This window comes from Chiloscyllium punctatum, chromosome 50, assembly GCF_047496795.1.
Source record: "Chiloscyllium punctatum isolate Juve2018m chromosome 50, sChiPun1.3, whole genome shotgun sequence".
Classification (NCBI taxonomy): Eukaryota; Metazoa; Chordata; class Chondrichthyes; order Orectolobiformes; family Hemiscylliidae; genus Chiloscyllium; species Chiloscyllium punctatum.
Window position 1 is genome coordinate 7,829,361 of NC_092788.1, and position 13,237 is coordinate 7,842,597.

A 13,237-nucleotide genomic window follows, 5' to 3' on the forward strand; every position below is an offset into this window, starting at 1 on the left:
GTGCGCCCCGAGATCTAAGCCATGTTGGAACTGAAACGGAGGAATCGACAGAGAGGCTACAGAATGACATCGCATCCATTTGGTTTTCTTTAAATCATGACGAGCAGGAAAATGTAAAAGGGGAGAGCGAGTGGGTAAGTGAGGCGGTTGCAGCTCTGGTAAAAGTCCTTCTTTGTGATTCACTCCGCAAACAGAGACTTGAAGGTGACTCAGAGGCGTGTGAGCTCTTCACATCGAGATCAAAAAGCACTCAAGGGCAGTTAGCACCTCTTCCGGAGTGGGGGTGGGGTGAGGTAATTACCTTTTGACTTCTGTTACTATGTTCAGAAACTGCCTTTTCGATTGACTTGAACAGAAACTGCATTTCCAATAAGCACCATGGAAGTTAGCAAAATTTATTGAATCGCTTCTCGTCGATTCCCGCACAGGTTTCCGACTCAGTTGGTATCCACGTGGCTCATGTCCAGGAGTGAACATCTCTGCAGCAAATTGCACGGTTAAAGTAAAAGGCACGGAAAGTGGCATCTCGAACCGGCCCCGAGGTCAGAGCATGCTCACAATGTGATCTGTCGTTCTCGGATTGTAATGCGACCTCCGGTTTTAGGGTGGAGAACATTCTTTGGGACCCTTCTTCTGCAAAACAGACACAGTGACTGAATAAATGCTGCACGGTTTGATGTGGAACACGGCCTGCTCAGCTTTGTGCATTTTCCCTGTAGTCAGGTGTGTTTCGTGTTCCGTGTAAACGTGAAAGTCGTCCTGTTTCGAGCAATGTGTGAAATCATTTAGCAAAGCAAGAATCGAAATTGTAGTAATGTCTAGCAGCTCATGGTTATTTGACCGAAGTGTCCAAGTGTCTCTGCTGTCATGATCGCGTTCGCCTCCCGCGCGGAAAATCGCAAACAGCTCTGCTGTTCCAAAGCGATTTGTGCTTTTACTGGAACCGAATGGAGACTATTATTTCATCGCCGTTGTGAAACAAAGTCCTGCGGTGACTCGACTCGTCGTTATTTGGTTTTCTGTCCAATGGGAAAATCGTTCCAATGAATTTCGGTGTCATATGTTATTGAATTTCTCCCATTTCCTTCATTTCCGTCCTGGAGACATCAGAAGGAAAAGGTAATCTAATCGAGACTGTGAATGGTGAAATTCACTTTTTATGGCCCGTTCTTATGATGTTCTTTCAATCTCTCTTTTCAGCATTGTCTGGAAAGTGGTGGTGCACTAACGCTGCAGTATGTTTGAAATAGCAGTTTGGAATTGCCCTGTTGTTAGTTGTGAGATTACTTTATGACTCATGCCCTCGGACTGTGACACATTTAGCATTCATGCATCTCTCTGTCTGAAAATGCATTCGGCATGCCAGTTTTGTTTGTGTTCCGTGAAAAATGCTTTCTGTTTTGCGATTCGCTCAGCACATTACGAGTTAACAGGGTTTCTGAGGTAACTTCGAGCAGCAAAACTCCTCAATTGAGGTCTGGGAAAATTTCACGGAGTATGGTCAGTCGGGGCAAAATTAAGGAAGTTGTTCGTATCTGCAGTGTTTCACAATACTACCTTTCCCGTGAGCAGTCGAACAGACTAAACGATTGTGCCACAGACTGCGATGGAAAACTCCGCTAAAAAGTAATCCTTTACAGCCGGTGTTAGCAACAAGACGTTATGGGGGTACACGGCGTGGAAACAGATATTTAGGTGTATCTCATCCATGCTCACCACATAACCAAAATTAAACAAGTCCCGTTCCCCAGCATTTGGCCCCAATCCCTCTAAACCCATCCTGTCCAGAAACTCATCCGATTACCTTTGCAATTTTCTGAGTGTAATAGCCTTCTCCACTTCCTCTGGGAGCTCATTCCATACACGCACAACCTTCTGTGTGGGAAATGTGCCTCAGGTCGTTTGTCAATTTCAGCCCACTCACCTTAAACCTATGCTCTCGAGTTTTCAACTCACCCCAATTTGGGTAAAACACAGAAATACTCAGTTTACAACCCTTCCATAAGATCATATCGCAGCCGTTCCGCTGCAGGGAAAGTCGTCCCAGCTTATTCCACCTCGCCCTACGGTCCAAACATTGACGAAATCATTGTCTATATATTGTCATCAATCTCACGGCGGCCGCGGCTGGTTTCTGTAGTGTAGTGGTCATCACGTTCGCCTAACACGCGAAAGGTCCCTAGTTCGAAACTGGGCAGGAACTGCTTTGTTCGTCAACTGCAGCCTTTTACATGGACAAGAACGGAGCTTTCTTGCTTGCTTTCCCATCTGCAAACCTGCCTTCGAATTTGCTTGAAAGAATCTGCTCTCGTAGTGAAATGTAAGGCAACTCCATTTAATTACTGTGTAAAGCATTATAAAGTTTTTCTCCAACCTGGTTCTGATGCATATGCCATTCTGTTTGAGAGTGTCCTTGCCGCGTTCTGATCCTTCCACGAAAAGCAGTACCGCATTTGCATTCCTTGCGCAGGCGGCCCGGTTCAAAGGCAGGGAAGAAGCTGCTGCGCTGGTGTCACAGCGCACCACGGATTCCTGAACTTGTCTGTCTGTCAAATGTACCCCAAAGTCGTCTCTGAAAGGCCTCATTTGGAAGCTGTCTGTCGTTATTCAACGCGCGAGAGTTGGTACCAGATTCCTGAATCATATTTTGGGGCAGTTCGCACGTTAGTGGCTCATTCAATCAGCAACAGCAATGAAATAATTTACACTCTCAGAGGAACCTTTGAACTTGTGCTTTCATAGCGCCGCTAATATTAAGGTGCGCCCCGAGATCTAAGCCATGTTGGAACTGAAACGGAGGAATCGACAGAGAGGCTACAGAATGACATCGCATCCATTTGGTTTTCTTTAAATCACTGACGAGCAGGAAAATGTAAAAGGGGAGAGCGAGTGGGGAAGTGAGGCGGTTGCAGCTCTGGTAAAAGTCCTTCTTTGTGATTCACTCCGCAAACAGAGACTTGAAGGTGACTCAGAGGCGTGTGAGCTCTTCACATCGAGATCAAAAAGCACTGAAGGGCAGTTAGCACCTCTTCCGGAGTGGGGGTGGGGTGAGGTAATTACCTTTTGACTTCTGTTACGATGTTCAGAAACTGCCTTTTCGATTGACTTGAACAGAAACTGCATTTCCAATAAGCACCATGGAAGTTAGCAAAATTTATTGAATCGCTTCTCGTCGATTCCCGCACAGGTTTCCGACTCAGTTGGTATCCACGTGGCTCATGTCCAGGAGTGAACATCTCTGCAGCAAATTGCACGGTTAAAGTAAAAGGCACGGAAAGTGGCATCTCGAACCGGCCCCGAGGTCAGAGCATGCTCACAATGTGATCTGTCGTTCTCGGATTGTAATGCGACCTCCGGTTTTAGGGTGGAGAACATTCTTTGGGACCCTTCTTCTGCAAAGCAGACACAGTGACTGAATAAATGCTGCACGGTTTGATGTGGAACACGGCCTGCTCAGCTTTGTGCATTTTCCCTGTAGTCAGGTGTGTTTCGTGTTCCGTGTAAACGTGAAAGTCGTCCTGTTTCGAGCAATGTGTGAAATCATTTAGCAAAGCAAGAATCGAAATTGTAGTAATGTCTAGCAGCTCATGGTTATTTGACCGAAGTGTCCAAGTGTCTCTGCTGTCATGATCGCGTTCGCCTCCCGCGCGGAAAATCGCAAACAGCTCTGCTGTTCCAAAGCGATTTGTGCTTTTACTGGAACCGAATGGAGACTATTATTTCATCGCTGTTGTGAAACAAAGTCCTGCGGTGACTCGACTCGTCGTTATTTGGTTTTCTGTCCAATGGGAAAATCGTTCCAATGAATTTCGGTGTCATATGTTATTGAATTTCTCCCATTTCCTTCATTTCCGTCCTGGAGACATCAGAAGGAAAAGGTAATCTAATCGAGACTGTGAATGGTGAAATTCACTTTTTATGGCCCGTTCTTATGATGTTCTTTCTATCTCTCTTTTCAGCATTGTCTGGAAAGTGGTGGTGCACTAACGCTGCAGTATGTTTGAAAGAGTTGTTTGGAATTGCCCTGTTTTTAGTTGTGAGATTACTTTATGACTCATGCCCTCGGACTGTGACACATTTAGCATTCATGCATCTCTCTGTCTGAAAATGCATTCGGCATGCCAGTTTTGTTTGTGTTCCGTGAAAAATGCTTTCTGTTTTGCGATTCGCTCAGCACATTACGAGTTAACAGGGTTTCTGAGGTAACTTCGAGCAGCAAAACTCCTCAATTGAGGTCTGGGAAAATTTCACGGAGTATGGTCAGTCGGGGCAAAATTAAGGAAGTTGTTCGTATCTGCAGTGTTTCACAATACTACCTTTCCCGTGAGCAGTCGAACAGACTAAACGATTGTGCCACAGACTGCGATGGAAAACTCCGCTAAAAAGTAATCCTTTACAGCCAGTGTTAGCAACAAGACGTTATGGGGGTACACGACGTGGAAACAGATATTTAGGTGTATCTCATCCATGCTCACCACATAACCAAAATTAAACAAGTCCCGTTCCCCAGCATTTGGCCCCAATCCCTCTAAACCCATCCTGTCCAGAAACTCATCCGATTACCTTTGCAATTTTCTGAGTGTAATAGCCTTCTCCACTTCCTCTGGGAGCTCATTCCATACACGCACAACCTTCTGTGTGGGAAATGTGCCTCAGGTCGTTTGTCAATTTCAGCCCACTCACCTTAAACCTATGCTCTCGAGTTTTCAACTCACCCCAATTTGGGTAAAACACAGAAATACTCAGTTTACAACCCTTCCATAAGATCGTATCGCAGCCGTTCCGCTGCAGGGAAAGTCGTCCCAGCTTATTCCACCTCGCCCGACGGTCCAAACATTGACGAAATCATTGTCTATATATTGTCATCAATCTCACGGCGGCCGCGGCTGGTTTCTGTAGTGTAGTGGTCATCACGTTCGCCTAACACGCGAAAGGTCCCTAGTTCGAAACTGGGCAGAAACTGCTTTGTTCGTCAACTGCAGCCTTTTACATGGACAAGAACGGAGCTTTCTTGCTTGCTTTCCCATCTGCAAACCTGCCTTCGAATTGGCTTGAAAGAATCTGCTCTCGTAGTGAAATGTAAGGCAACTCCATTTAATTACTGTGTAAAGCATTATAAAGTTTTTCTCCAACCTGGTTCTGATGCATATGCCATTCTGTTTGAGAGTGTCCTTGCCGCGTTCTGATCCTTCCACGAAAAGCAGTACCGCATTTGCATTCCTTGCGCAGGCGGCCCGGTTCAAAGGCAGGGAAGAAGCTGATGCGCTGGTGTCACAGCGCACCACGGATTCCTGAACTTGTCTGTCTGTCAAATGTACCCCAAAGTCGTCTCTGAAAGGCCTCATTTGGAAGCTGTCTGTCGTTATTCAACGCGCGAGAGTTGGTACCAGATTCCTGAATCATATTTTGGGGCAGTTCGCACGTTAGTGGCTCATTCAATCAGCAACAGCAATGAAATAATTTACACTCTCAGAGGAACCTTTGAACTTGTGCTTTCATAGCGCCGCTAATATTAAGGTGCGCCCCGAGATCTAAGCCATGTTGGAACTGAAACGGAGGAATCGACAGAGAGGCTACAGAATGACATCGCATCCATTTGGTTTTCTTTAAATCATGACGAGCAGGAAAATGTAAAAGGGGAGAGCGAGTGGGTAAGTGAGGCGGTTGCAGCTCTGGTAAAAGTCCTTCTTTGTGATTCACTCCGCAAACAGAGACTTGAAGGTGACTCAGAGGCGTGTGAGCTCTTCACATCGAGATCAAAAAGCACTCAAGGGCAGTTAGCACCTCTTCCGGAGTGGGGGTGGGGTGAGGTAATTACCTTTTGACTTCTGTTACTATGTTCAGAAACTGCCTTTTCGATTGACTTGAACAGAAACTGCATTTCCAATAAGCACCATGGAAGTTAGCAAAATTTATTGAATCGCTTCTCGTCGATTCCCGCACAGGTTTCCGACTCAGTTGGTATCCACGTGGCTCATGTCCAGGAGTGAACATCTCTGCAGCAAATTGCACGGTTAAAGTAAAAGGCACGGAAAGTGGCATCTCGAACCGGCCCCGAGGTCAGAGCATGCTCACAATGTGATCTGTCGTTCTCGGATTGTAATGCGACGCCCGGTTTTAGGGTGGAGAACATTCTTTGGGACCCTTCTTCTGCAAAACAGACACAGTGACTGAATAAATGCTGCACGGTTTGATGTGGAACACGGCCTGCTCAGCTTTGTGCATTTTCCCTGTAGTCAGGTGTGATTCGTGTTCCGTGTAAACGTGAAAGTCGTCCTGTTTCGAGCAATGTGTGAAATCATTTAGCAAAGCAAGAATCGAAATTGTAGTAATGTCTAGCAGCTCATGGTTATTTGACCGAAGTGTCCAAGTGTCTCTGCTGTCATGATCGCGTTCGCCTCCCGCGCGGAAAATCGCAAACAGCTCTGCTGTTCCAAAGCGATTTGTGCTTTTACTGGAACCGAATGGAGACTATTATTTCATCGCCGTTGTGAAACAAAGTCCTGCGGTGACTCGACTCGTCGTTATTTGGTTTTCTGTCCAATGGGAAAATCGTTCCAATGAATTTCGGTGTCATATGTTATTGAATTTCTCCCATTTCCTTCATTTCCGTCCTGGAGACATCAGAAGGAAAAGGTAATCTAATCGAGACTGTGAATGGTGAAATTCACTTTTTATGGCCCGTTCTTATGATGTTCTTTCTATCTCTCTTTTCAGCATTGTCTGGAAAGTGGTGGTGCACTAACGCTGCAGTATGTTTGAAATAGCAGTTTGGAATTGCCCTGTTGTTAGTTGTGAGATTACTTTATGACTCATGCCCTCGGACTGTGACACATTTAGCATTCATGCATCTCTCTGTCTGAAAATGCATTCGGCATGCCAGTTTTGTTTGTGTTCCGTGAAAAATGCTTTCTGTTTTGCGATTCGCTCAGCACATTACGAGTTAACAGGGTTTCTGAGGTAACTTCGAGCAGCAAAACTCCTCAATTGAGGTCTGGGAAAATTTCACGGAGTATGGTCAGTCGGGGCAAAATTAAGGAAGTTGTTCGTATCTGCAGTGTTTCACAATACTACCTTTCCCGTGAGCAGTCGAACAGACTAAACGATTGTGCCACAGACTGCGATGGAAAACTCCGCTAAAAAGTAATCCTTTACAGCCGGTGTTAGCAACAAGACGTTATGGGGGTACACGGCGTGGAAACAGATATTTAGGTGTATCTCATCCATGCTCACCACATAACCAAAATTAAACAAGTCCCGTTCCCCAGCATTTGGCCCCAATCCCTCTAAACCCATCCTGTCCAGAAACTCATCCGATTACCTTTGCAATTTTCTGAGTGTAATAGCCTTCTCCACTTCCTCTGGGAGCTCATTCCATACACGCACAACCTTCTGTGTGGGAAATGTGCCTCAGGTCGTTTGTCAATTTCAGCCCACTCACCTTAAACCTATGCTCTCGAGTTTTCAACTCACCCCAATTTGGGTAAAACACAGAAATACTCAGTTTACAACCCTTCCATAAGATCGTATCGCAGCCGTTCCACTGCAGGGAAAGTCGTCCCAGCTTATTCCACCTCGCCCTACGGTCCAAACATTGACGAAATCATTGTCTATATATTGTCATCAATCTCACGGCGGCCGCGGCTGGTTTCTGTAGTGTAGTGGTCATCACGTTCGCCTAACACGCGAAAGGTCCCTAGTTCGAAACTGGGCAGAAACTGCTTTGTTCGTCAACTGCAGCCTTTTACATGGACAAGAACGGAGCTTTCTTGCTTGCTTTCCCATCTGCAAACCTGCCTTCGAATTTGCTTGAAAGAATCTGCTCTCGTAGTGAAATGTAAGGCAACTCCATTTAATTACTGTGTAAAGCATTATAAAGTTTTTCTCCAACCTGGTTCTGATGCATATGCCATTCTGTTTGAGAGTGTCCTTGCCGCGTTCTGATCCTTCCACGAAAAGCAGTACCGCATTTGCATTCCTTGCGCAGGCGGCCCGGTTCAAAGGCAGGGAAGAAGCTGCTGCGCTGGTGTCACAGCGCACCACGGATTCCTGAACTTGTCTGTCTGTCAAATGTACCCCAAAGTCGTCTCTGAAAGGCCTCATTTGGAAGCTGTCTGTCGTTATTCAACGCGCGAGAGTTGGTACCAGATTCCTGAATCATATTTTGGGGCAGTTCGCACGTTAGTGGCTCATTCAATCAGCAACAGCAATGAAATAATTTACACTCTCAGAGGAACCTTTGAACTTGTGCTTTCATAGCGCCGCTAATATTAAGGTGCGCCCCGAGATCTAAGCCATGTTGGAACTGAAACGGAGGAATCGACAGAGAGGCTACAGAATGACATCGCATCCATTTGGTTTTCTTTAAATCACTGACGAGCAGGAAAATGTAAAAGGGGAGAGCGAGTGGGGAAGTGAGGCGGTTGCAGCTCTGGTAAAAGTCCTTCTTTGTGATTCACTCCGCAAACAGAGACTTGAAGGTGACTCAGAGGCGTGTGAGCTCTTCACATCGAGATCAAAAAGCACTCAAGGGCAGTTAGCACCTCTTCCGGAGTGGGGGTGGGGTGAGGTAATTACCTTTTGACTTCTGTTACGATGTTCAGAAACTGCCTTTTCGATTGACTTGAACAGAAACTGCATTTCCAATAAGCACCATGGAAGTTAGCAAAATTTATTGAATCGCTTCTCGTCGATTCCCGCACAGGTTTCCGACTCAGTTGGTATCCACGTGGCTCATGTCCAGGAGTGAACATCTCTGCAGCAAATTGCACGGTTAAAGTAAAAGGCACGGAAAGTGGCATCTCGAACCGGTCCCGAGGTCAGAGCATGCTCACAATGTGATCTGTCGTTCTCGGATTGTAATGCGACCTCCGGTTTTAGGGTGGAGAACATTCTTTGGGACCCTTCTTCTGCAAAGCAGACACAGTGACTGAATAAATGCTGCACGGTTTGATGTGGAACACGGCCTGCTCAGCTTTGTGCATTTTCCCTGTAGTCAGGTGTGTTTCGTGTTCCGTGTAAACGTGAAAGTCGTCCTGTTTCGAGCAATGTGTGAAATCATTTAGCAAAGCAAGAATCGAAATTGTAGTAATGTCTAGCAGCTCATGGTTATTTGACCGAAGTGTCCAAGTGTCTCTGCTGTCATGATCGCGTTCGCCTCCCGCGCGGAAAATCGCAAACAGCTCTGCTGTTCCAAAGCGATTTGTGCTTTTACTGGAACCGAATGGAGACTATTATTTCATCGCTGTTGTGAAACAAAGTCCTGCGGTGACTCGACTCGTCGTTATTTGGTTTTCTGTCCAATGGGAAAATCGTTCCAATGAATTTCGGTGTCATATGTTATTGAATTTCTCCCATTTCCTTCATTTCCGTCCTGGAGACATCAGAAGGAAAAGGTAATCTAATCGAGACTGTGAATGGTGAAATTCACTTTTTATGGCCCGTTCTTATGATGTTCTTTCTATCTCTCTTTTCAGCATTGTCTGGAAAGTGGTGGTGCACTAACGCTGCAGTATGTTTGAAAGAGTTGTTTGGAATTGCCCTGTTTTTAGTTGTGAGATTACTTTATGACTCATGCCCTCGGACTGTGACACATTTAGCATTCATGCATCTCTCTGTCTGAAAATGCATTCGGCATGCCAGTTTTGTTTGTGTTCCGTGAAAAATGCTTTCTGTTTTGCGATTCGCTCAGCACATTACGAGTTAACAGGGTTTCTGAGGTAACTTCGAGCAGCAAAACTCCTCAATTGAGGTCTGGGAAAATTTCACGGAGTATGGTCAGTCGGGGCAAAATTAAGGAAGTTGTTCGTATCTGCAGTGTTTCACAATACTACCTTTCCCGTGAGCAGTCGAACAGACTAAACGATTGTGCCACAGACTGCGATGGAAAACTCCGCTAAAAAGTAATCCTTTACAGCCAGTGTTAGCAACAAGACGTTATGGGGATACACGACGTGGAAACAGATATTTAGGTGTATCTCATCCATGCTCACCACATAACCAAAATTAAACAAGTCCCGTTCCCCAGCATTTGGCCCCAATCCCTCTAAACCCATCCTGTCCAGAAACTCATCCGATTACCTTTGCAATTTTCTGAGTGTAATAGCCTTCTCCACTTCCTCTGGGAGCTCATTCCATACACGCACAACCTTCTGTGTGGGAAATGTGCCTCAGGTCGTTTGTCAATTTCAGCCCACTCACCTTAAACCTATGCTCTCGAGTTTTCAACTCACCCCAATTTGGGTAAAACACAGAAATACTCAGTTTACAACCCTTCCATAAGATCATATCGCAGCCGTTCCGCTGCAGGGAAAGTCGTCCCAGCTTATTCCACCTCGCCCTACGGTCCAAACATTGACGAAATCATTGTCTATATATTGTCATCAATCTCACGGCGGCCGCGGCTGGTTTCTGTAGTGTAGTGGTCATCACGTTCGCCTAACACGCGAAAGGTCCCTAGTTCGAAACTGGGCAGAAACTGCTTTGTTCGTCAACTGCAGCCTTTTACATGGACAAGAACGGAGCTTTCTTGCTTGCTTTCCCATCTGCAAACCTGCCTTCGAATTTGCTTGAAACAATCTGCTCTCGTAGTGAAATGTAAGGCAACTCCATTTAATTACTGTGTAAAGCATTATAAAGTTTTTCTCCAACCTGGTTCTGATGCATATGCCATTCTGTTTGAGAGTGTCCTTGCCGCGTTCTGATCCTTCCACGAAAAGCAGTACCGCATTTGCATTCCTTGCGCAGGCGGCCCGGTTCAAAGGCAGGGAAGAAGCTGCTGCGCTGGTGTCACAGCGCACCACGGATTCCTGAACTTGTCTGTCTGTCAAATGTACCCCAAAGTCGTCTCTGAAAGGCCTCATTTGGAAGCTGTCTGTCGTTATTCAACGCGCGAGAGTTGGTACCAGATTCCTGAATCATATTTTGGGGCAGTTCGCACGTTAGTGGCTCATTCAATCAGCAACAGCAATGAAATAATTTACACTCTCAGAGGAACCTTTGAACTTGTGCTTTCATAGCGCCGCTAATATTAAGGTGCGCCCCGAGATCTAAGCCATGTTGGAACTGAAACGGAGGAATCGACAGAGAGGCTACAGAATGACATCGCATCCATTTGGTTTTCTTTAAATCATGACGAGCAGGAAAATGTAAAAGGGGAGAGCGAGTGGGTAAGTGAGGCGGTTGCAGCTCTGGTAAAAGTCCTTCTATGTGATTCACTCCGCAAACAGAGACTTGAAGGTGACTCAGAGGCGTGTGAGCTCTTCACATCGAGATCAAAAAGCACTCAAGGGCAGTTAGCACCTCTTCCGGAGTGGGGGTGGGGTGAGGTAATTACCTTTTGACTTCTGTTACTATGTTCAGAAACTGCCTTTTCGATTGACTTGAACAGAAACTGCATTTCCAATAAGCACCATGGAAGTTAGCAAAATTTATTGAATCGCTTCTCGTCGATTCCCGCACAGGTTTCCGACTCAGTTGGTATCCACGTGGCTCATGTCCAGGAGTGAACATCTCTGCAGCAAATTGCACGGTTAAAGTAAAAGGCACGGAAAGTGGCATCTCGAACCGGCCCCGAGGTCAGAGCATGCTCACAATGTGATCTGTCGTTCTCGGATTGTAATGCGACCTCCGGTTTTAGGGTGGAGAACATTCTTTGGGACCCTTCTTCTGCAAAACAGACACAGTGACTGAATAAATGCTGCACGGTTTGATGTGGAACACGGCCTGCTCAGCTTTGTGCATTTTCCCTGTAGTCAGGTGTGATTCGTGTTCCGTGTAAACGTGAAAGTCGTCCTGTTTCGAGCAATGTGTGAAATCATTTAGCAAAGCAAGAATCGAAATTGTAGTAATGTCTAGCAGCTCATGGTTATTTGACCGAAGTGTCCAAGTGTCTCTGCTGTCATGATCGCGTTCGCCTCCCGCGCGGAAAATCGCAAACAGCTCTGCTGTTCCAAAGCGATTTGTGCTTTTACTGGAACCGAATGGAGACTATTATTTCATCGCTGTTGTGAAACAAAGTCCTGCGGTGACTCGACTCGTCGTTATTTGGTTTTCTGTCCAATGGGAAAATCGTTCCAATGAATTTCGGTGTCATATGTTATTGAATTTCTCCCATTTCCTTCATTTCCGTCCTGGAGACATCAGAAGGAAAAGGTAATCTAATCGAGACTGTGAATGGTGAAATTCACTTTTTATGGCCCGTTCTTATGATGTTCTTTCTATCTCTCTTTTCAGCATTGTCTGGAAAGTGGTGGTGCACTAACGCTGCAGTATGTTTGAAATAGCAGTTTGGAATTGCCCTGTTTTTAGTTGTGAGATTACTTTATGACTCATGCCCTCGGACTGTGACACATTTAGCATTCATGCATCTCTCTGTCTGAAAATGCATTCGGCATGCCAGTTTTGTTTGTGTTCCGTGAAAAATGCTTTCTGTTTTGCGATTAGCTCAGCACATTACGAGTTAACAGGGTTTCTGAGGTAACTTCGAGCAGCAAAACTCCTCAATTGAGGTCTGGGAAAATTTCACGGAGTATGGTCAGTCGGGGCAAAATTAAGGAAGTTGTTCGTATCTGCAGTGTTTCACAATACTACCTTTCCCGTGAGCATTCGAACAGACTAAACGATTGTGCCACAGACTGCGATGGAAAACTCCGCTAAAAAGTAATCCTTTACAGCCGGTGTTAGCAACAAGACGTTATGGGGGTACACGGCGTGGAAACAGATATTTAGGTGTATCTCATCCATGCTCACCACATAACCAAAATTAAACAAGTCCCGGTCCCCAGCATTTGGCCCCAATCCCTCTAAACCCATCCTGTCCAGAAACTCATCCGATTACCTTTGCAATTTTCTGAGTGTAATAGCCTTCTCCACTTCCTCTGGGAGCTCATTCCATACACGCACAACCTTCTGTGTGGGAAATGTGCCTCAGGTCGTTTGTCAATTTCAGCCCACTCACCTTAAACCTATGCTCTCGAGTTTTCAACTCACCCCAATTTGGGTAAAACACAGAAAGACTCAGTTTACAACCCTTCCATAAGATCATATCGCAGCCGTTCCGCTGCAGGGAAAGTCGTCCCAGCTTATTCCACCTCGCCCTACGGTCCAAACATTGACGAAATCATTGTCTATATATTGTCATCAATCTCACGGCGGCCGCGGCTGGTTTCTGTAGTGTAGTGGTCATCACGTTCGCCTAACACGCGAAAGGTCCCTAGTTCGAAACTGGGCAGAAACT

The 13,237-nt window shown here is 45.8% G+C and overlaps 4 non-coding genes across 4 annotated transcripts; all 4 read left to right on the forward strand.

Annotated features, from left to right (window-relative positions):
* Positions 1–4,889: 4,889 nt before the first annotated feature.
* Positions 4,890–4,962, forward strand: trnav-aac (transfer RNA valine (anticodon AAC)). Its single transcript has one exon. It is a non-coding gene; the product is annotated as a tRNA-Val (tRNA).
* A 2,685-nt stretch (positions 4,963–7,647) lies between these two features.
* Positions 7,648–7,720, forward strand: trnav-aac (transfer RNA valine (anticodon AAC)). Its single transcript has one exon. It is a non-coding gene; the product is annotated as a tRNA-Val (tRNA).
* A 2,686-nt stretch (positions 7,721–10,406) lies between these two features.
* On the forward strand, positions 10,407–10,479 carry trnav-aac (transfer RNA valine (anticodon AAC)). The gene has a single exon. It is a non-coding gene; the product is annotated as a tRNA-Val (tRNA).
* A 2,685-nt stretch (positions 10,480–13,164) lies between these two features.
* trnav-aac (transfer RNA valine (anticodon AAC)) lies at positions 13,165–13,237 on the forward strand. The gene has a single exon. It is a non-coding gene; the product is annotated as a tRNA-Val (tRNA).